Source organism: Phyllostomus discolor, chromosome X (assembly GCF_004126475.2).
Source record: "Phyllostomus discolor isolate MPI-MPIP mPhyDis1 chromosome X, mPhyDis1.pri.v3, whole genome shotgun sequence".
NCBI classification, from domain to species: domain Eukaryota; kingdom Metazoa; phylum Chordata; class Mammalia; order Chiroptera; family Phyllostomidae; genus Phyllostomus; species Phyllostomus discolor.
In genome coordinates, this window is record NC_050198.1 from 60,696,687 (window position 1) to 60,717,744 (window position 21,058).

General features: G+C 38.9%; 1 long non-coding RNA gene across 1 annotated transcript; it reads left to right on the forward strand.

The window, feature by feature from the left end:
* The first annotated feature begins 1,215 nt into the window (after positions 1-1,215).
* On the forward strand, positions 1,216-20,666 carry LOC118498383. The gene is made up of 3 exons (XR_004900886.1): positions 1,216-1,226; positions 11,425-11,432; positions 20,564-20,666. It is a non-coding gene; the product is annotated as an uncharacterized LOC118498383 (long non-coding RNA).
* Positions 20,667-21,058: the final 392 nt, after the last annotated feature.

A 21,058-nucleotide genomic window follows, 5' to 3' on the forward strand; every position in this document is an offset into this window, starting at 1 on the left:
CAAATCTCTACAAAGCCTTACATGTGTTTCACATATGTAGTGGTTGGATAGGCTTGCCCCTTATCATCCACAGCTTCTGCAACAATGTTTGTCTTACCTGACCAAATGACTTCACAACACTTTATGGCAGTGACTGGGCCTTGAATTTTCTGACAGTTCATCACCAAGCCTCTCTCAAAGATGTTCCAGCAAAGTCTATGGAGTGTCCTGCAGCAGAGGCAAGTTTTCACATGTTAACATTATACCATCAATGTAATGAGCCTGTTTTACTGATGTGGGAAAGCAGAACAGGGACAGATCTCAGGGTACCATCCCATGACGTTTGAGTAGGTAGCCTTGGGAAAGTACTTGGAAGGTTTATTGTTGGCTCTCCCAAATAAAGACATATTGATTTTAGTTATCAGGAAACTGTACTTTTCAGATTTTTTCCATGACTCTCCTTGAAGATAAAATATCTTGGGAGGAACACTTTTGCAAAAGCATCAGAGTAAAACAATAACTATCTGCATGTGACAAGACTTCGAAATGACTATAGTTGAATATTTGGTGAGAGTTCACACAAACACATGAAATGATTCAATTGACTTAGTTATTCATTCCAATCTTAGTTAGCTTGCCCACACATAGAATTCCATTCTCAAGATTCCTTTTCTATAAAACTTGAAGTTCTACAAACTTTTTGCAATGTTCTCATGCCTTTTAGCTTTCATCCTATGTTTTCCCTTTTAATTTTGAAACAATATTTTTACTTTAGGACTAAATTAGTTTCTTTTTTCTCTCCTTCACCAAAACACCACCCCACTCATATCCTTTATATAGTTTCTTATTTAAGAAAAAAAACATTTTATTTCCCTTTTCCTAAAAAAAAAAAATCCATGACCTTGTCAATTGATGGTCATTGACACCAATTCAATTTTGATATGAATCCCCAGTTTGGGGTGTGGTAAAGAAGGAAACTTTATGCAGTGCAAACAGATCAATTTTGATACAGCACAGCTTTGAAACAGCAAGGCTTTGAGGTGATTCTGGGGCAAGGCAGCCCTGGGGTGAGACCCCTCTCTATCTAGATAGCTCTGCTCTGCTCCACCTGCACCAGTCTAGTCCAGTTTGCTCCACTCTGCCCTGCACAGGTGTGCTTCACTCTGCTCCTGAGCCAGTCTGTCCTACCCTGCTCTGGTAAGGCTCCAGAGGAGGAAACAGTCTTCACTCTTTGGTGGGAAGGGAAAGTGTGCTCTGCTCTCTGATCCAGAGAGGGTTTGACTTATATATGCAGAAGTCCCCACCACTGTACCCTAATTGGCCAAGCCTCATGCAGATGAGGCCTCTGAATTCTTGCAGTTTGGCTGGATCCAAAAGCGCTGTCCTGATTAGTAAGAATAGAGCAACTCTGATTGGCTGGTGAAGATGCTGATGGTGATAAAGCTGTGTGCTCAGTTATCATTGGATGGAGAAAATCTGAGTCTTATTGGTTGAAAGAGGATTCCAGGGACTCATTTATAATGGCTGGCTCAGATGGCAGAAATGCAGTGTAAAAAGGCATTTCAGTGCAGGAGGCAGAGACCTTAGTGCAGGCTTCTCTCTGAAAGGCAGTTTCTGTGAGAGGCTCTTGTGTAGAAATGGCACCTAGGCTTTTTTATTTTTAAAATTCAGTTTATTTGGTTTATTTTGAGTTTATAAAACCATGCAGGTTTCAAGTGTACAACTCAGCAAGACATAATTTGCATACTACATTGTGTGCAGCTATCATCCAAAGTAAAGTCTCTTTCTGTCTTCATATATGCCCCTTTGTCCTCTTTGACCTTTCCCCACCTCCCTTTCCCTGTGGAAATCACCATACTGTTGTCTGTGTCTTACGTGTCATTTTATATATGTATATATAATTTGAACCCAGTTAGCCCTCAGGAGCCCTTCTTAGTATCATTTCCTGGGGTACACATCCCTTTTTATATATTCAAAAACATACATTATACTTTCCATATACAGTCATTTTTTCACATTCTTATTTTTTGCTAGCAGTTCTATAAAACATCTTGTGTCTTTTATGAAACAATTTTGGCTACAGGAGTGTATATTTTTATTTTTAAAAATTATGTTATTCAATTACAGTTGTTTGCACTTACCCACCACCACTCCCCCCCCACCCCGGCCAAACCCAACCCCTTCCCTTGCTTCCACCTCCCCTTGGTTTTGTCCATGTGTCCTTTGTAATTGTTCCTGAAAACCCTTCCCCCCCTTATTTCCTCCCATCTCCCCTCTGGTTACTATCAGATTGTTCTTAATTTCAATGTCTCTGGTTATATTTTGACTGCTTTTTTTCTTTTGTTGATTAGGTTCCAGTTAAGGTGAGATCATATGGTATTTGTCCCTCACCACCTGGCTTACAGTGATCCCTCACCTATCTCAGGAGTTATGTTCCAGAGATCTCCACGATAGGTGAAAATCCACAAAGTAGCGGCATTATATTTATTTTATCATTTATATATATTTTAAGGCTTTATAAACCCTTCCCACACTCCTATAAACCTTTGTCACTCTCTTAACCTTTCCCACACTCTTATAAACACTTCATATGCTCTTAAACACTTTCTACACTCTTAAACCTACATAATTTTAACAACATATAAAATTCTATATGGGTACTCACCAGTGAAATATACAGCCGTCCGTTGCTATATCGCAGTTCATTTATCGCGGCTTCACTGAATCGCAGTTTTAAAAAACCCACAATACAGTGAAGGCTCAATAAGTGAACGATGATATGATGAAGGACGACTGTATTTCATTTAGCATAATGCTCTCCAGTTCCATCCATGCTGTTGTGAAGGCTAGGAACTCCTTCTTTTTTCTGCTGCATAGTATTCCATTGTGTAAATGCACCACTGTTTCGTGGGTTGTTTTTTAGATTTTATTTATTTATTTTTAGAGAGGGAAGGGAGAGAGAAAGAGAGAGAGAGAGAGAAACATCAATGTGCGGTTGCTGGGGGCTGTGGCCTGCAATCCAGGTATGTGGCCTGACTGGGAATCGAACCTGTGACACTTTGGTTCGCAGCCCGTGCTCAATCCACTGAGTTACACCAGCCAGGGCTGTACCACAGTTTTTTTAATCCACTCATTTACTGATTGGCATCCAGGTGGCTTCCAGCACTTGGCTATTGTAAATTGTGCTGCTATGAATATTGCAGTGCATAGACTCTTTTGGGTTGGTGTTTCAGGGTTCTTAGGATATATTCCCAGCAGTGGAATTGCTGGGTCAAAAGGCAGTTCCATTTTTAGTATTCTGAGGAAGTTCCATACTGTTTTTCACAGTGGCTGCACCAGCCTGCCTTCCCTCCAACAGTGTACTAGGGTTCCCTTTTCTCTACAGCCTCTCCAACACTTATTTGTTGATTTGTTTATGATGGCCATTCTGATTGGTGTGAAGTGGTATCTCATTGTGGTTTTACCATATTTTTAGGACCATAAGACACACCAGACCATAAGACATACCTAGGTTGTAGAGGAGGAAAATAGGTAAAAAAAATTTTCAAGCAAAAAATGTGGTAAAATATTTAATAACCTGTGACCCTGCTCCAATGTCACCCCCCCCCCACAGTGAGCCAGGTAAGTTACATTTGTACTATAAAACTCACCTCCCAAATTTGGGGTGTGTGTGTCTTATAATCTGAAAAACACAGTAATTTGCATCTCTCTGATGGCTAGTGATGCTGAGCATCTTTTCATGTGTCCCTGGGCCTTTTATATGTCCTCCTTGAAGAAGTATCTGTTCAAGGGGAAGTGTCTGTTCATGGGGAAGTGTCTTGTGTTCATTTTTTAATTGGGTTATTTGTCTTCCTGGAGTGGAATCATGTGAGTTCTTTATATATTTTGGAGATCAAACCCTTCTCCAAGCTATCATTGGGAAATATGTTTTCCCATATAGTTGGTTCTCTTTTCCTTTTAATGCTGTTTTCTTTAATCGTGCAGAAGCTTTTTAATTTGATGAGGTCCCATTTGTTTATTCTTTCTTTTATGTCCCTTGCTTTAGGGGACATGTCATTGAAGATATTGTTGTATGGAATGTCTGAGATTTCCCTGTGAAGTTTTCCTCTAGGACTTTAATGGTGTAATAACTTATATTTAGGAATTTTAACCACCTTGAATTTATTTTTGTGTATAATGTAAGTTGGAGTTTGAGTTTCATTTTTTTTGCATGTAGCTGTCCAACTTTCCCAATACTGTTTGTTGAAGAGGTTATTTTTACTCCATTTTATGCTTCTTTTCCCTTTGTAAAATATTAATGGACCATAGAGACGTGGCTTTATTTCTGGGCTCTCTGTTCTGTTCTCTTGGTCTATGTGTCTGTTCTTATGCCAGTACCAGGCTGTTTTGATTACAGTGGCCTTGTAATATAATTTTATATCAGGTATTGTGAGCCCTCTTACTTTATTCCTCTTTCTCAAAATTGCTATACCTATTCAGAGTCATTTATGGTTCCATATAAATTTCTGAAATGTTTGTTTTATATCTTTGAAATATGTCATTAGTGATTTAATAGGGATTGCATTGAATCTATAAATTGCTTTGGCTAGTATGGATTTTTGATGATGTTAATTTTTCCAATCCATGAGCATGGTACATGCATCCATATGTTTGTGTCTTTTGTAATTTCTTTCTTCAGTGTTGTATAATTTTCTGTGTACAGGTCTTTTACATCCTTGGTTAGGATTATTCCTAGGTACTTTATTTCTCTTGTTGCTATATCAAATTGTTTTTTTTTCTCATGATTTCTGTTTCTGATATTTCATTATTAGTGTACAAAAATGCCTTTTATTTCTGAATATTGACTTTGTATCCCACTGTTTTTCCAAATTAATTTATTATGTCCAGTAGTTTTTTGGTGGAGTCTATAGGATTTTCCATGTACAATATGATGTTATCTGCAAACAAAGACCATTTTGCTTCCTCCTTTCCAATTTGGGTGCCTTTTATTTCTTTTCTTGTCTGAAAGCTGGGGCTAGGATTTTCAGTACTATATTGAATAGGAGTGGTGAAAGCAGGCATCCTGTCTTGTTCCTGATCTTAGTGGGAAAGCTCTAAGCTTTTGCCCATTGAGTATGATGTTGGCTGTAGGTCTCTTGTATTGGCCTTTACTATATTGAGGAATGCTCCCTCTATTCCCACTTTGCTGAGGGTTTTTATCATAAATGGATGCTGTACCTTATCAAATCCTTTTTCTACATCTATTGCTATGATCATGTGATTTTTCTCTTTCATTTCATGTGATATTACACTTATTGATTTGCGAATATTGTACCATCCTTGCATCCCTGGGATGAAGCCCACTTGATCATGGTGTATAATCTTTTTAACATACTGCTGGATGCAGTTTGCCAATATTTTGTTGAGGATTTTAGCATCTATGTTCATCAGTGATATTAGCTTGAGGTTTTCTTTCTTTGTTATGTCTTTATCTGGTTTGGGGATTAGGATGATGCTGGCTTCATAAAAAGATTTTGGGAGTCTTCCATGTTCTTCAATGTTTTGGAATAATCTTTGGACAGGGATTAGCTCATCATTAAATGCTTTGTAAAATTCTCCTCCGAAACCCTTTGGTCCAGGGTTTTTGTGTGTCATGAGTTTTTTTTTTTTTTTTATTACTGCTTCAATTTTGTCAGCTGTTATTGGTCTTTTCTGGTTTTCTGCTTCTTCCTTCAGTTTTGGAAGATTATATTTTTCTTGAAATTTGTCCATTTCACTTAGGATTTCAAATTTCTTGGCATATAGTTCTTCACAGTAATTTCTTACACTGCTTTGTATTTCTGTGGTACCAGTTGTAATCTCTCCTCTTTCATTTCTGATTGTGTTTATTTGGATCCTCTCTGGTTTTTTTTTTTCCTTGATGAGTCTGCTTAAAGGCTTGTCAATTGAGAGCTGGTTTTTCTTTTTTTTTTTTTTTTTTTTTTTTTTTAAATATATTTTATTGATTATGCTATTACAGTTGTCCCATTTCCCCCTTCTCTCCCCTCCACCCTGTACCCCCCTCCCACCCACATTTCCCCCTTTAGTTCATGTCCATGTGTCATACTTATGAGTTCTTTAGTTTCTACATTTCCCGTACTGTTCTTGCCCTCCCCCTATCTATTTTCAACCTACATTCTATGCTACTTATTCTCTATACCTTTTCCCCCTCTCTCCTCCTCCCACCCCCCTGCTGCCTAACCCTCCATGTGCCCTCCATTTCTGTGGTTCTGTTCCTGTTCTAACTGTTTACTTAGTTTCTTTTGGTTTTGCTTTAGGTGTGGTTGTTAATATTTGTGAGTTTGCTGTCCTTTTACTATACATGTCTTTTCTTTATCTTCTTTTCTTAGATAAGTCCCTTTAGCATTTCATAAAATAAGGGCTTGGTGATGATGAACTCCTTTAACTTGACCTTATCTGAGAAGCACTTTATCTGCCCTTCCATTCTAAATGAGAGCTTTGCTGGATAGAGCAATCTGGGATGTAGGTCCTTGTCTTTCATGACTTGGAATATTTCTTTCCAGCCCCTTCTTGCCTGTAAGGTCTCTTTGGAGAAATCAGCTGACAGTCTGATGGGAACTCCTTTGTAGGTGACTGTCCCCTTACCTCTTGCTGCTTCTAGGATTCTCTCCTTCGTTTTGACCTTGGCTAATGTAATTATGATGTGCCTTGGTGTGTTTCTTCTTGGGTCCAACTTCTTTGGGGCTCGCTGAGCTTCTTGGATTTCTTGGAAGACTGTTCCCTTTGCCAGATTGGGGAAGTTCTCCTTTATTATTTGTTCAAACACGTGCTCAATCTGTTGCTTTTCCCCTTCCAATTCTGGTACCCCTATAATTCGGATATTGGAACGTTTAAAGGTGTCTTGGATGCTCTTAATCTTTTCCTCAATTTTTTGAATTCTTATTTCATCATGCTTTCCTGCTTGGTTGATTCTATCTTCTTTCTGGTCCACTGTATTGTTTTGAGACTCATATTCCTTCCTTTCACTATTGGCTCTCCTCCGCTTGTCTTCCTGCATCTGTTTTATGGTAATCTGCATTCTTTCATCTAAATTTCGTCCAAAATCCACCAGTTCCGTGAGCTTTCTGATCACCAGTGTTTTGAACTGCGCATCTGATAGATTGGCTATTTCTTGGTCGCTCAAAAGGATGAGTCCTGGGGGACTGATCTGCTCTGTTGAAAACATATTTTTTTCCCCTGTCTCTCTTTTTTTTTCGGTCTGGTCGCTCTTGTTATGGTGGGGGGCGGAGCCTTAGGTGCTCACTGGGGCTGGGCACCCCAGTCGCTAGATTGTGACGTTATATGTGGGGGCGGGGCGTGAGCGGGAGCGGGGCGGGAGAAAACAATGGCGGTAGTTCCGTTCTCCTCGACTCAGACCCTTGTCTGAGCTTCTGGGCCGCGAGTTCTGCCCTGGTCCACAATCGCTACCCCTCTGGGTCTGCCAGCCGCAGCTTGCGTACTCAGGGATCACCTCTGCGTTCTTGCGCCCCCGGATGGCTTTTGTGCCGATGATTTCGCGCCAAACCTTCCCCCGACCTCCGCGCGCTGCCTACCCGAGCCAGCCCCGTGCCCGCCTGGCTCGTCTTCTCCTACCAGTCCGGATGAATGCGTCTACTTCAACTTCTTGGCTGCCCGACTTCCATTCAGATAAATCCTCTGCCGGATCTGGGTGTTATTCTGATAGTAAATTATTGTTGTAAATTATTGGTTTTCTAATCTTGGTTGTACGAGGAGGTACGGTGCGTCCACCTATTCCTCCATCTTGCCGGAAGTCTGAGAGCTGGTTTTTCTTTTCAAGGAACCAGCTCATGGATTTATTGATCTTTGGAATTGTGCTTTTAGTCTCTATGTTGTGTAATTCTGCTCTGATCTTGGTGATTTCCTTCTTTCTAATTGCCCTGGGCTATCTTTATTGTTGTTCCTTGAGGTCTTGTAGGTGTAGGATTAGGTTGCTTATTTGAAATGTCTCTTCCTTTTTAAGGTAGGCCTATATTGCTATGAACTTTCCTCTCAGGATTGCCTTCCCTGTGTCCCATAAGTTTTGGATTGTTGTGAGTTCATTTTCATTTGTTTCCAGAAACTTTTTGATTTCTTCCTTGATCTCATTCTTGACCCATTCATTGTTTAATAACATGCTATTCAATCTCCATGAATTTGAGTGTTGTTTTTTTTTTTCCTTGAGGTTGTTTTGTAGTTTCAATCCCTTGTGTTCAGAGAAAATTCTTGATATTATTTCAATTTTCTTGAATTTTTTGAAGCTTGCCTTGTGTCCTATCATGTGGTCTATTTTTGAAAATGTTCCATGTGCATTGGAAAAGAATGTGTATTTAGCTTCTTTGGAGTGACAGGCTCTCTCTCTATATATAGCAGTGAAGTCCATTTGATCTAGGACATTGTTCAGTGTCACAATATCTTTCTTGATATTTTGTTTGGAAGATCTATCCATTTTTGACAGTGGTGTGTTAAAATCCCCCACAATAATTGTGTTGCTGTCAATACCTTTCTTGAAGTCCTCCAAGATTTTCTTTATGTATTTGGGTGCTCCTATGTGGGGTGCATATATATTTACAATGTTTATATCTTCTTGATGGAGTCTTCCCTTGAATATTATGTAGTAACCTTCTGGGTCTGTTTTTATGGCTCTTTTTTTGAAGTCTATCTTGTTTGATATGAGTATTGCTACCCCAGCTTTTTTTTTTTTTTCTGTCCATTTTCTTGGAATATTTGTTTCCAAACCTTCGCTTTCAGTCTGTGTAGGTCTTTTGTTCTGAGGTGGGTGTCTTGTAGGCAGCATATTTGTGGGTCATGATTTCTTTTCCATTCAGCTATTCTATGTATTTTGATTGGAGCATTTAATCCACTTATGTTTAAGGCTATTATTGATAGTTATTTATTCATTGCCATTTTTTTTGTACCTGTGTTTCCCTCTCTTGCACTGTTTTTCTTCCTGTTCTTAGAGCAAACCTTGTTTTTTAGCATCTCTTGCAGAGCTGGTTTGGTGGGGCTGTATTCTTTAAGCCTACTGTTTTCTGGGAAAGGCCTTATTTCACTTCTATGTTAAGTGGGAGCCTTGGTAGACAGAGTAGTCTTGCTTGCAGGCCTTTGTTTTTAATTACTGGGAGTATTTCTTGCCATTTCCTTCTGTCTTGGAGTGTTTCCATTGAGAAGTCAGCTGCTAGGCATATCTGGTCTCCCTTTTACGTTACTTCCTGTTTCTCCCTTGCTGCCTTCAAAATTGTCTCCTTATCTTGAAATTTTGCCATTTTAATTATGATGTGTCTTGTAGTGGGCCTCTTTAGGTTCCCCTTTAGAGTCCTCTTAGGACTCTGTGTTTCCTGGATTTGTGTGACTTTTTCTCTCTTCAAATTAGCGAAGTTTTCCATGATTACTTTTTCAAACAAGTTTTCTATCCCTTGCTCTTATTCTCCTTCTGGTATCCCTAGTATACATATATTATTTTGTCTCATATTGTCTTGCATTTCTCTTACCACCTCTTCCTTCTTTCTGAGTTCCTTTTCCTTTTCTTGCTCTTTCTGGGTGTTTTTATCTACCTTGTCCTCCATCTCACTGATTTGATCCTCTGCTTCATCTAGCCCACTTTTCATTCCTTCTGCTGTGCTCTTCAGTTCAGAAATTATAGTCTTCATTTCCTCTTGGCCTTTGTTGAAAGTTTCTATTTCCTTTTTCATGTTGATATAGTTTGCAGTGAGTTCATTGTAGTTTCCCTGTGTTTTTGATAATTCTCTGTGAGCTTATTGAACTTCCTGATAACCATTGGTTTGAACTCAATATCTGATTGTTGAGTTGCCTCTATTTTATCTAGCATTCTTTCTGAGGCTTCCTCTTTTCCTTTCATTTGGGTATTGTTTCTTTGTCTTCCCATTTTTTGTGAGACTCTTCTTGTTAGCTTCTGTTTCTTAAATTCATCTGTTTCATCTCCCTATCTTTCTGGCATGAACTTCTGTAGTATAAGACCTTTGAGATTCAGTAGTGTAATATCCTTGATCTCCTGAACTCATTGGTCTTGGGTTGGCATTTATGTTGGCTCTCTGTATGTCTTTGGGTTTTAATTGTTGTTGGTTATTTCTTTGGTCAGTCCTTCCCTCTAGCTGGTTAACTGAGGGTTACTCTATCCACCACATCTTGTATTCTGTTGTGCAGTTGTGGACAGGTTGTGTTGAAGCCGGTTCTGTGTGTACGAGGTTTTGAGGCTTCTCTCTTGCTATTGTTCAGTTGTTTGTTCTGGGTAATTTTTCTACCCTTTAGTTGTATTTCCAGATTGATCCTGCATGCAGGTTAGTGTGGCTTCCACTCACTCTTTCACGTTCTTCTCTGTTGGTGGTTCATTTGTTGGTGGTTTCCCCTTCCAGCAGGTATACTGCTATTCACAGCTCGCACCTACTTGTCTCAGTTGTTGAGATGACCCCTCTTTTGGGTTTATCTGGTCCTTTCACAGCTCCAGGTTTTATTGACTCACTTGTGGGAATTTAAAAAGATGCAGAAGTCTTTTTAAAGAAAGGACTGCATTGATTGATGTAGCAACTGATTGGATATTATTTTCTCTCACCATCTTCAGAGATGATTTATAGCAATTTGCAAGGTCTTCCTTGTGGGAACCATTAATATTGCCTCTTGCTATTGGCCCTACAGTGTGGGTGAATTCTATAAATGCAAAAGGAAGAAAAATAGGATAAGTAAGGTATTTTTCACTTTTCATATAATTTGTGTGTTATATATTTTAGGTATTTGTGTTGAAGCCTGGAGACATGCAAGCTAAGAAAATCGGAGTCTGCATTTTTAAAACCCCCTTTCTCCTTCAGTCTTGTGGGAATGCTTTAGCTCCTGTGGCATTTACATTTCAAAGGCATGATAAGGTTTACAACTTCAAGAGAAAGAAAGAATTCAAATTTTCTCCTAGGAGTTTTGTTGTATATTTACTTATTATTGGAAGTCTATTGTAATTGCTATTTAAAATTTTCTTTTATATTAGGGGTGGGGCAGTATGGCTTATACTCTCCCTTTCATTGTCAATCACTATAACATTCTTCCCTTTGCTCTACTCACTTTCTCAGGGAATCCTCCCTTTTAGTGTTCAATCAGGCTTCAACACAAGAGCTCTGACCTTAATCCATCCAGCTTATACTTTCCTAGCTTTGAAAAACAGCACACTAAGTTCTCCAACTTATTATTCTGCTATTCCACCATTCTGCCAGCCCCTGAAAGTAGCATAGTTGTTGAAAAACAGATATCCTACCCTAATCACAGTTCCTCCTCCAATCCTCTAAATTGAGTTTCGGCCTCTAGTTGGGCATTAGCCATTTGTTTCCCCAGCCTGAAATATTCCTCTGTGGATGCCTCTTTCCCACGGTTGATTTCTTCAGTCCTCTGGCTGGCCCTCAGATTGTTAGGTTGCAACCTCTTTGGTAGCTTCCCAGGTGTAGTGTGAAACTGCTCCCTATATTCAAAAGGCAGGAGAGGACAAAGAAAAAGGCAGACCACTCCAGATTGGTAGGTGAGCAGGTTTAATAAGCAAGACTTAATATGAGGCTTGTCTTGGGTATCTGCATGATGAGCAGTTTTCTGCACCTGTCTGCCAAATCTTGAAATATGATGCCCTTTAGGGGCCTTAATGGTTCAGTTATGAACCCAGTTCCTGTAGTCAAACACCACATTTCTATCTCAAGGCTGCATACTTAGGCAGCTTCTCAGAGCAGGGAAAGCTAGCAGAGTACACATTCCAAAGCACAGGGGTGAGGGTGCGGAGTTTCCAGTTGCCTGGATCCAAATTGTGTGTCAAATCAGCAGTCACATATTTTTGGTGACCTTCCCCAACAATTTTGTCATATGCTTTTTTTTTTGGTTTAAGATTTCATTTACTTTTATTTGCTTTTTAACCTCTCATATTTATTTATTTATTTAATATATTTTATTGATTATGCTATTACAGTTGTCCCATTTTCCCCTTTCACTCCCCTCCACCCTGCACACCGCCTCCCTCCAATATTTCCCCCTTTTAATTCATGTCAGTACATCATACTTGTAAGTTCTTTGGCTTCTACATTTCCCTTACTATTCTTACCCTCCCCCTGTCTATTTTCTACCTACCATCTATTGCTACTTATTCTCTGTACCTCTTCTCCCTCTCTCCCCCTCCAACTCCCCTGTGATAACCCTCCATGTGATCTCCATTTCTATGATTCTCTTCCTGTTTTAGTTGTTTGCTCAGTTTGTTTTTGTTTTTGTTTTAGATGTGGTTGTTAATGATTGTGAGTTTGCTGTCATTTTACTGTACATGTTTTTTGTCTTCTTTTTCTTAGATAAGTCCCTTTAACATTTCATATAATAAGGACTTGGTGATGATGAACTCCTTTAAGTTGACCTTATCTGAGAAGCACTTCATCTTCCCTTCCATTCTAAATGAAAGCTTTGCTGGATAGAGCAATCTTGCATGTAAGCCCTTGCCTTTCATGACTTGGAATACTGCTTTCCAGCCCCTTCTTGCCTGTAAGATCTCTTTGGAGAAATCAGCTGACAGTCTTATGGGCACTCCTTTGTAGGTAACTGTCTTCTTTTCTCTTGCTGCTTCTAAGATTCTCTCCTTATTTTTAATCTTGGGTAATGTAATTATGATGTGCCTTGGTGTGTTCCTCCTTGTGTCCAGCTTCTTCGGGACTCTCTGAGCTTCCTGGATTTCCTGGAAGTCTATTTCCTTTACCAGAATGGGGAAGTTCTCCTTTATTATTTGTTCAAATAAGTTTTCAATTTCTGGCTCTTCCTCTTCTCCTTCTGGTACCCCTATAATTCAGATGTTGGAACATTTAAAGATGCCCTGGAGGTTTCTAAGCTTCTCCTTGTTTTTTTTTAATTCTTATTTCTCCATTCTTTCCTGTTTGGTTGTTTCTTTCTTCCTTCTGGTCCACTCTATTGTTTTTTTTTTAATTTTATTTATTTATTTTTAGAGAGGGGAGGGAGAAAGAGAGAGAGAAACATCAATGTGAAGTTGCTGGGGGTTGTGGCCTGCAACCCAGGCATGTGCCCTGGCTGGGAATCGAACCTGTGATGCTTTGGTTCACAGCCCACACTCAATCCACTGAGCTATGCCAGCCAGGCCACTCTATTGTTTTGAGTCCCAGTTTCCTTCCCATCACTATTGGTTCCCTGTGCATTTTCCTTCATTTCTCTTATCTTGGCCTGCATTTGTTCATCTAATTCCTGACTAAAATCAACCAATTCTGTGAGCATCTGATCACCAGTGTTTTGAACTGTGCATCTGATAGGTTGGCTATCTCTCGGTTGCTTAAAATGATGGATTCTGGGGCTTTGATTTGTTCTTCTGTTTGAGACATCTCTCTGTCTCTCTCTGTCTCTCTCTCTCTGTTTCTCTCTCTGTCTCTCTCTCTCTGTCTCTCTCTGTCTCTCTCTCTTTGGTCTGGTCGCACCTGTTACAGTAATGGGTGGAGTCTTAGGTGTTCACCAGGGCAGGGCACCCCAGTCGCTGGGTTGTGACGTTGTATGTGGGGGTGGTGTCGAGAGGGAACAATGGCGGTTACTCCATTCTCTGTGGGTCCTCAGTCACCTCTTCTGCTTCCCCCAAGCAAACTGGGCCCCTCTGGTGTCAATTCCTATGTGGGTGGGCTTGTGCATGCCGTGGGACCCTCCAAGGACCTCCCCTGTGAAGCTGGGTATCTCTCCATATGCCTCAACTCCCACAGGTGTCCTCAATCAGTGTCCCAAGGCTCTATTTCCCAGCGCTGTGATCCTGGGTTGCACACACTGCCTTGCTTTACAGTCGCTGCCTCACTGGGTATGCTGGTTGCTGGTTGCCACCCCTGGGCCGGGATCTGCCAGCTGCAACCTGCACACTCAGGGTCCACCTGCTGCGGTCTTGTGTGCCCTGGATGCCTTACACGCCCAGTCCCACTGCTCTCTGTCCCACGCTCTCTGCTCTCCGAGCCACGCCCTGTGCCTGGCTGCTTGTCTCCGCCCCTCCTACTGGTCTGGATGCATGGATCTAATTGAACTTCTTGGTTGTCAGACTTCCATTCAGATCAATTTTCTGTCATTTCTGGATGTTATTCTGTTTCTAAATTGTTGTTGTCCCTATCTTGGTTGTGCGTAGAGGTACAGTGCATCCACCGATACCTCCATCTTGGCCAGTAGCCAGTTTTTGTCTTTAATTCTGTTGATATAGTGTAGTACATTAATTGATTTTTAGATGTTATTTTTGGAATAACTCTTCTTCGTCATGATATACTTGGTAGTGGTGTTTAATACTTGTTATATCTAGTTGGATTCAGTTTTGTTAGTATTTTGTTGAAGATATTTGGATCTATATTCATTAGGATTATTGGCCTATAGTATTCTTTTTTTATGATATCTTTGTCTGGCTTTGGTATCAGGGTAATACTTGCCTCAAAGAATGAGTTGGGAAGTGTTCTCTCTTCTTTCATTTTTTGAAAGAGTTTTTAAATAAGTCACATTAATTCTTCTGTAAATATTTGGTGGATTTAACCAGTAAAGACATGATGTCCTGGGTTTTTCTTTGTGGGTAATTTTTTATTATTGATTTTATGATTTTTCTTGTTATAAATCTATTCATATTTTTAAGATCAGTCAGTATTAGCAGTTTGTGTTTTTCTATAAATTTGTTCAGTTAATTTAGGGTATATAAGTTTTAGGCATACCGCTCTTCATAATATTCTCTTATGATTCTTTTTATATCTTTAAAATAAGCATTGATGTCCCATCTATAATTTCTTTTTTAACATGTTTCATTGTTTGTGTTATTATAGTTGTCCCATTTTCCCCTTTTGCCCTCCTCCACCCAGCCCGATGCCCAATTCCATGGTCAATCCCCACATTGTTGTCCACGTCCATGGGTCCTTCATATATGTTCTTTTGCTAGTCTTCACCTTCTTTCAATCAGTCCCCACCTCCCTCCTTCATTCTTACAGCTATCAGTCTATTCCATGATTCCAAACCACTGAATCTATTTTGCTCATTATGTTTATGTTGTTCACTAGATTCTCCTTAAGTGAGATCATATGACATTTGTCTTTCACTGACTGACTAATTTCACTTAGCATAATAGTTTCCAGTTCTATCCATGCTGTCTGAAAAAGCAGGAATTCCTTTTTTCTGCTGCATAGTATTCCACTGTGTAAATGTATGAGTTTTTTATACACTCATCTACTGATGGGCACTTAGACTGTTTCCAAATCTTGGCTATTGTAAATATTTGGTATTTCAGGATTCTGAGGGTATATTTCCAGGAATGGAATTGCTGGGTCCAAAGGCCGTTCCATTTTAAATTTTTTTGAGGAAACTCCATACTGTTTTCCACAGTGGCTGCACCAGTCTGCATTCCCATGAACAGTGAAGTAGGCTTAACTTTTCTTCACATTCTCCCCAGCACTTGTTGTGTGTTGATTTATCAGTGACAGTCATTTGGCAGGTGTGAGGTGATATCTCATTGTGGTTTTAATTTGCATCTCTCTGATGGCTAGTGATGCTGAGCATCTTTTCATATGGCTATGGGCCATTAGTATGTCTTCCTTGGAGAAGTGTCCTCTCAGGTCCTTTGCCCAGTTTTTACTGGATTGTTTGTCTTCCTGGTGTCTAGTCGTATGAGTTTATTATATATTTTGGAGGCTAAAAGTTTGTCCTAGGTAACATTGGGAAATATGTTCTCCCATACAGATGTTTCCCTTTTCATTTTGATGATGGTTTCTTCAGCTGTGCAAAAGCTTTTTAATTGATGTAGTCACATTTGTTTAAATTTTCCTCTATTTCCCTTGTCCTAGGAAATATATTGGCAAAAATATTGCTATGTGAGATATCTGAAATTTTACTGCCTATGTTTTCTACTAGGATTTTTGTGGCATTACTACGTGTATTTAAGTCCTTTACCCATTTTGAGTTTATTCTGGTGTATGGTGTGTGTTGAGGTATGCTATCTTTGTTCCCACTTCATTGAATGTTTTTTTTTTTATCATAAATGAGTGCTGAATTTTATCAAATGTTTTTTTCTGCATCCATTAATATGATCATGTGAATTTTGTCTTTCATTTTGTTTATGTGGTGTACTGCATTTATTGATTTGTGAATATTGTACCATTGCTGTCATCCCTGCAATAAATTCCACTTGATTGTGGTTTGTGATCTTTTTAATGTATTTCTGGATCCATTTGGCTAGTACTCTTTTGAGGATTTTAGAATCTATATTCATCAGATATATTGGCCTATAATTCTCTTTCTTTGTTGTGTCTTTTCCTGGTTTTGGAATTAGGATAATACTGGCCTTGTGAAAAGTTTTCTCTCCTTGAAGTTTTTGGAATAGTGTGAGGAGGATAGGTGTTAGTTCTTCTTTGAATGTTTGGTAAAAATAACCTGTGAAGTCATCTGGTCCAGGCATTTTCTGGAGGTTTTTTTTTTTTTTTCTATTACTGCTTCAATTTTGCTAGTTGATTTTGGTCTATTCAGGTTTTCTGCTTCTTCCTGATTCACTTTTGGAAGATTGTGTGTTTCTAGGAATTTATCCATTTCACCAAGGTTGTTCAATTTCTTGGCATATAGTTGTTCATAGTAATTTCTTACAATACTTTATAGTTCTGTGGTATCAGTTGTTACTTTTTCTCTTTCATTTTGATTTTATTTATTTGAGTCCTCACTCTTTTTTTATTAATGAGTCTGGTTAAGGGTTTGTCAGTTTTGTTTATCTTTTCAAAGGACCAGCTCCTGTATTCATTGATCTTTTGAATTTTTTTGTCTCTATGTTATTTAATTCTGCCCTGATCATAATTATTTCATTCCTTTTGCTCACTCTGGGCTTTGTTGTTGATCTTTTAGTTCTTTCAGATGTAGGGCGAAGTTATTTGTTTGAGGTTTTTTTCTATCTTCTTTAGGTAGGCCTGTATTGCTATGAACTTCCCTCTTAGGACTGCCTTTGCTATGGCCCATAGGTTTTGTGCTGTTGTGTGTTCATTTTCATTTGTTTCCAGGTACTTTTTGATTTCTGCCTTTATTTCATTGTTAACCCATTCATTATTTAATAAAATGTTATTCTGCCTCCATGTATTGGAATGTGTTTGAGTTTTTTCTTGAGGTTGATTTGTAGTTTCAAGACTTTTTGATCTAAGAAGATGCTTAATATGATTTCAAGTTTCTTGAATTCGTTGAGGCTTGTTTTGTGTCCTATCATGTGCTCTGTCTTTGAAAATGATTTCTGTGCATTTGAGAAGAAAGTATATAGAGATTCTTTGAGATGAAATGTTCTGTAAACATCCATTAAAGTTCATTTGATCTAGTGTGCCATTTAATGCTGCTATATCCTTGTTGATTTTTTTTGTCTGGAAGATCTGTCCATTGTTGACAGTGGGCATCCCCTACAACCCCTACAATGGTATCAATCTCTTTCTTAAAATCATCCAAGATATTCTTTATATATTTATGTGCCCCTAGATTGGGTACATATATATTCATAGGGGTTATATCCTCTTATTGGACTGCTCCCTTAACTATTATGTAATGGTCTTCTTTGTCTGTTATTATAGCCTTAGTTTTGAAGTCTATTTATTTCTGATATAAGTATTGCTACCCCAGCTTTTCTTTCATGTTCATTTGCATGGAATATTTTTTCCAACTCTTCACTTTCAGTCTGTGTAAGTCTTTTGTTCTGATGTAGGCCTCTTGTAGACAACATATTTTTGGGTTGTGTTTTCTTATCCATTCAGCTACCCTATGTCTTTTGGTTGGACCATTTATTGCATTTACATTTAAGGTTGTCATTAATAGGTACTTATTCATTGCAGTTTTTTCCTTTTTACCTGAGTTTCTCTTCTTCTTAAAGCAGTCCCTATAGCATCTCTTGCAATGTTGGTTTGGTGGGAATTTATTCCTCTAGACATTTTTTATTTGGGAGACTATATTTTGCATTCCATTTTCAGTGAACACCTTGTTAGAAAGGGTAGTAGTCTTGATTGCAGGTCCTTGCTTTTCTTTTTTTGTTTTTTTTTTTTATTTAATATTTATTGTATTTTTTCCATTATCATTTAGACCCTTTGTATCCACATCCCCCCAGGAATCACCACACCATGGTCCATGTCCATTTGTCCTTTTTTTTTGTGCAATCCCTCTACCCCTTCAATTCTCCCCCATCTGTCATCCTATTCTGCATCTATGAGTCTGTCCCCATTTTCATTGTTAGTTTAGTTTGTTCATTAGATTCCACATATGAGTGAAATTATATGATATTTGTCTTTTCTGCCTGGTTTATTTCACTTAGCATAATGTTACTCATGTCCATTCATACTGTCACAAAGAGTAAAATTTTCTTCTTTTTTTATGGTCAAGTAGTATCTCATTACATAAATGCCCCATAGTTGTTTTATCCACTCATCAACTGATGGACATTTAGGCTGCTTCCATATCTTGGCTATTGTAAATTGCAATTGTAAATTGCAACACTGCAATGAACATAGGGTGTTCGTGTTCTTTTTTTTTAAGTGTTTATTTACTTATTTTTAGAGAGTGGGGAAAGGAAGGAAAAAGAGGGATAGAAACATCAACATGTGCCTGCCTCTCACACACCCTCTGCTGGGAACCTGGCCCACAACCCAGGCATGTTCCCTAATGGGAAATTGAACTGGCAACCCCTTGGTTTGCAGGCCAGCTCTCAGTCCACTGAAATATACCAGCCAGAACTTATGTTCTTAAGAATTACTTTTTGGGGGCTCCTTCAGATATATTTCCAGAAGTAGGATTTCTGGGTCAAAAGGCACTTCCATTTTTAATTTTTTGAGGTATTCCCATGATCTTTCCACAGTGGGTGCACCAGTCTGCATTCCCACCAACAGTGCAAAAGGGTTCCCCTTTCTCCACATCCTCACCAGCACTTGTTGTTTGTTGATTTATTGATGATACACACTCAGACTGGTGTGACATGATATCTCATTGTGGTATTAATTTACATTTCTGATGATGAGTAATGTTGAGCATCTTTCCATATACCTATTGGCCATCTGTATGTCAGCTTTGGAGAGCTGTCTATTCACATCCTTTACCCATTTTTTAATTGTTTAATTCTTTTAGATTTTTTTTTGTGTGTTGAGTTTTGTAAGTACTTTATAAATTTTGGATATTAACCTGTTACCCGATGTATTGGTGAATAAATTCTCCAATTCTGTGGATTGTGTTTTTAGTTTGTGATGATTTCCTTTGCTGTGCAAAACCTCTTTAGTTTGGTGTAGTCCCATTTGTTCATTTTTCTTCTGTTTTCCTTGCCTGGGGAGATATATCCAATAAAATGTTGTTATGAGCAATGTCCAAGATTTTGCTGCCTAAGTTTTCTTCTAGGATTTTTATGGTCTCAAGTCTAACATTTAAGTCTTTGATCTTTTTTGAATTTATTCTTGTGTGTGGTATAAGGAGGTGTTCTAGTTTCATTTTGGAACATACCTGTCCAATTTTCCCAACACCATTTATTCAATAAACTATCTTTATCCCATTGTATATGCTTGCTTCCTCTCTTGAATATTAATTGAGTATAAACATGTGGGTTTATTTTTTGGCTCTCTGTTCTGTTCCATTGATCCATGCATCTCTTTTTATGCCAGTACCATGCTGTTCTGAGAACTGTGGCCTTCTATTATAGTTTGATATTAGGTAGCATGATTCCTTCAACTTTGTTCTTCTTTCTGGATCATTGATGCTGTGTAGAGTCTTTTGTGATTCTATAATTTTTTTTAAATATTGTTCTAGTACTGTGAAATATGCCATTGGAATCTTCATAGAAATTGTGTTGAGTCTATAGATTGCTTTGGTTAGTATCGATATTTTAATGATGTGAATTCTACTTGTCCATGAACATGATATATGCTTCCACTTATTTGTATATTCTATGACTTCCTTTAGTGACTTATAATTTGGAGAATACTGGTATTTTACATCCTAGGTATTCTTTTTATAGCAATTGTTAATGGGATTGTTTTCTTAATCTCCCTTCCCATTACTTTATTAGTGGCATATAAAGTACAACTGGTTTCTGGATATTAAATTTGTATCCTGCTACTTTGCTGAATTCATTTATCAGTTCTAGTGGTTTCTTGGGGGAATCTTTGAGGTTTTCTGAGGGAACCCTGTCCCATGGAGTCCTCTCAGTCATGGATGAAATGAGTCTGCTTGGAAACAATCTGTCTGGGGATAAAGGGATTGGTGATTCTCTCTAGTGGAGAATGCCCTGAGCCCTCCTCTGAAATTGTAGGAGACTGTTCTGCATGGTGTGGGCCCTGCTCCCACTTGGAAATGCACAGGACCCACACCCATGGATAGGTTCTCCCATGGGGAATCAGGCCTGCAATGTGCCTAGGCCGCTTTGAGTCTTGCTTTTGCTAAAAACTCCCTCACCCTGATTTGCAGCAAACATTTACTGCAAAGTAACTTCCTAAAATCCATGCTAAACTTTCCAAGGACTAGTGTAACTGGTTCAACTACTTTTCCCTTTTCATTTGCAAATATTCTTCTTCTGTGATGTGATTAGCAGCATGGGCTCCTTTGTTTTCTGTAAAAGGTAACCACCTAAAGCCTACTTGTGCATAGTAAAATGAGGACCGTCATGTAATGTGCCGGGAAAAAGAAATAAAGGCCTGTCATGGCAGAGGCCATGCCTTTTGCTCCCCTTGAGAGTGAAGCCACTTCCCCTTTTCCTCCACAGGAGTGGGTAGTCCATGTGAATGTCTCTCCTCCATTCACAATGTTGCAGACCCCATGTGCTGGGGTCCACATCAGCTGGCATCCATGAACAGGGACCCAGGGCTACAAGCTGTCATTGTGGATGACACACCAACTTGGTTGGAGTATGCGTGAATTAGCCCAGGTAAGGGCCGACAACCCCGAGTGCTATTTGGAAATGTCATAGGGTGTGTTGGATTTCAGAGGAAAAGGGTCTTTCTTCCTAGATCACCCTCTCTTGCAACCACTTTGCAACTGTACCTTCTTTATTAAACAGGAGCCTTATTCTCTCTTCCAAGCATTTGCTGCAAACTTGCAGGTATGGGTCGAGCAG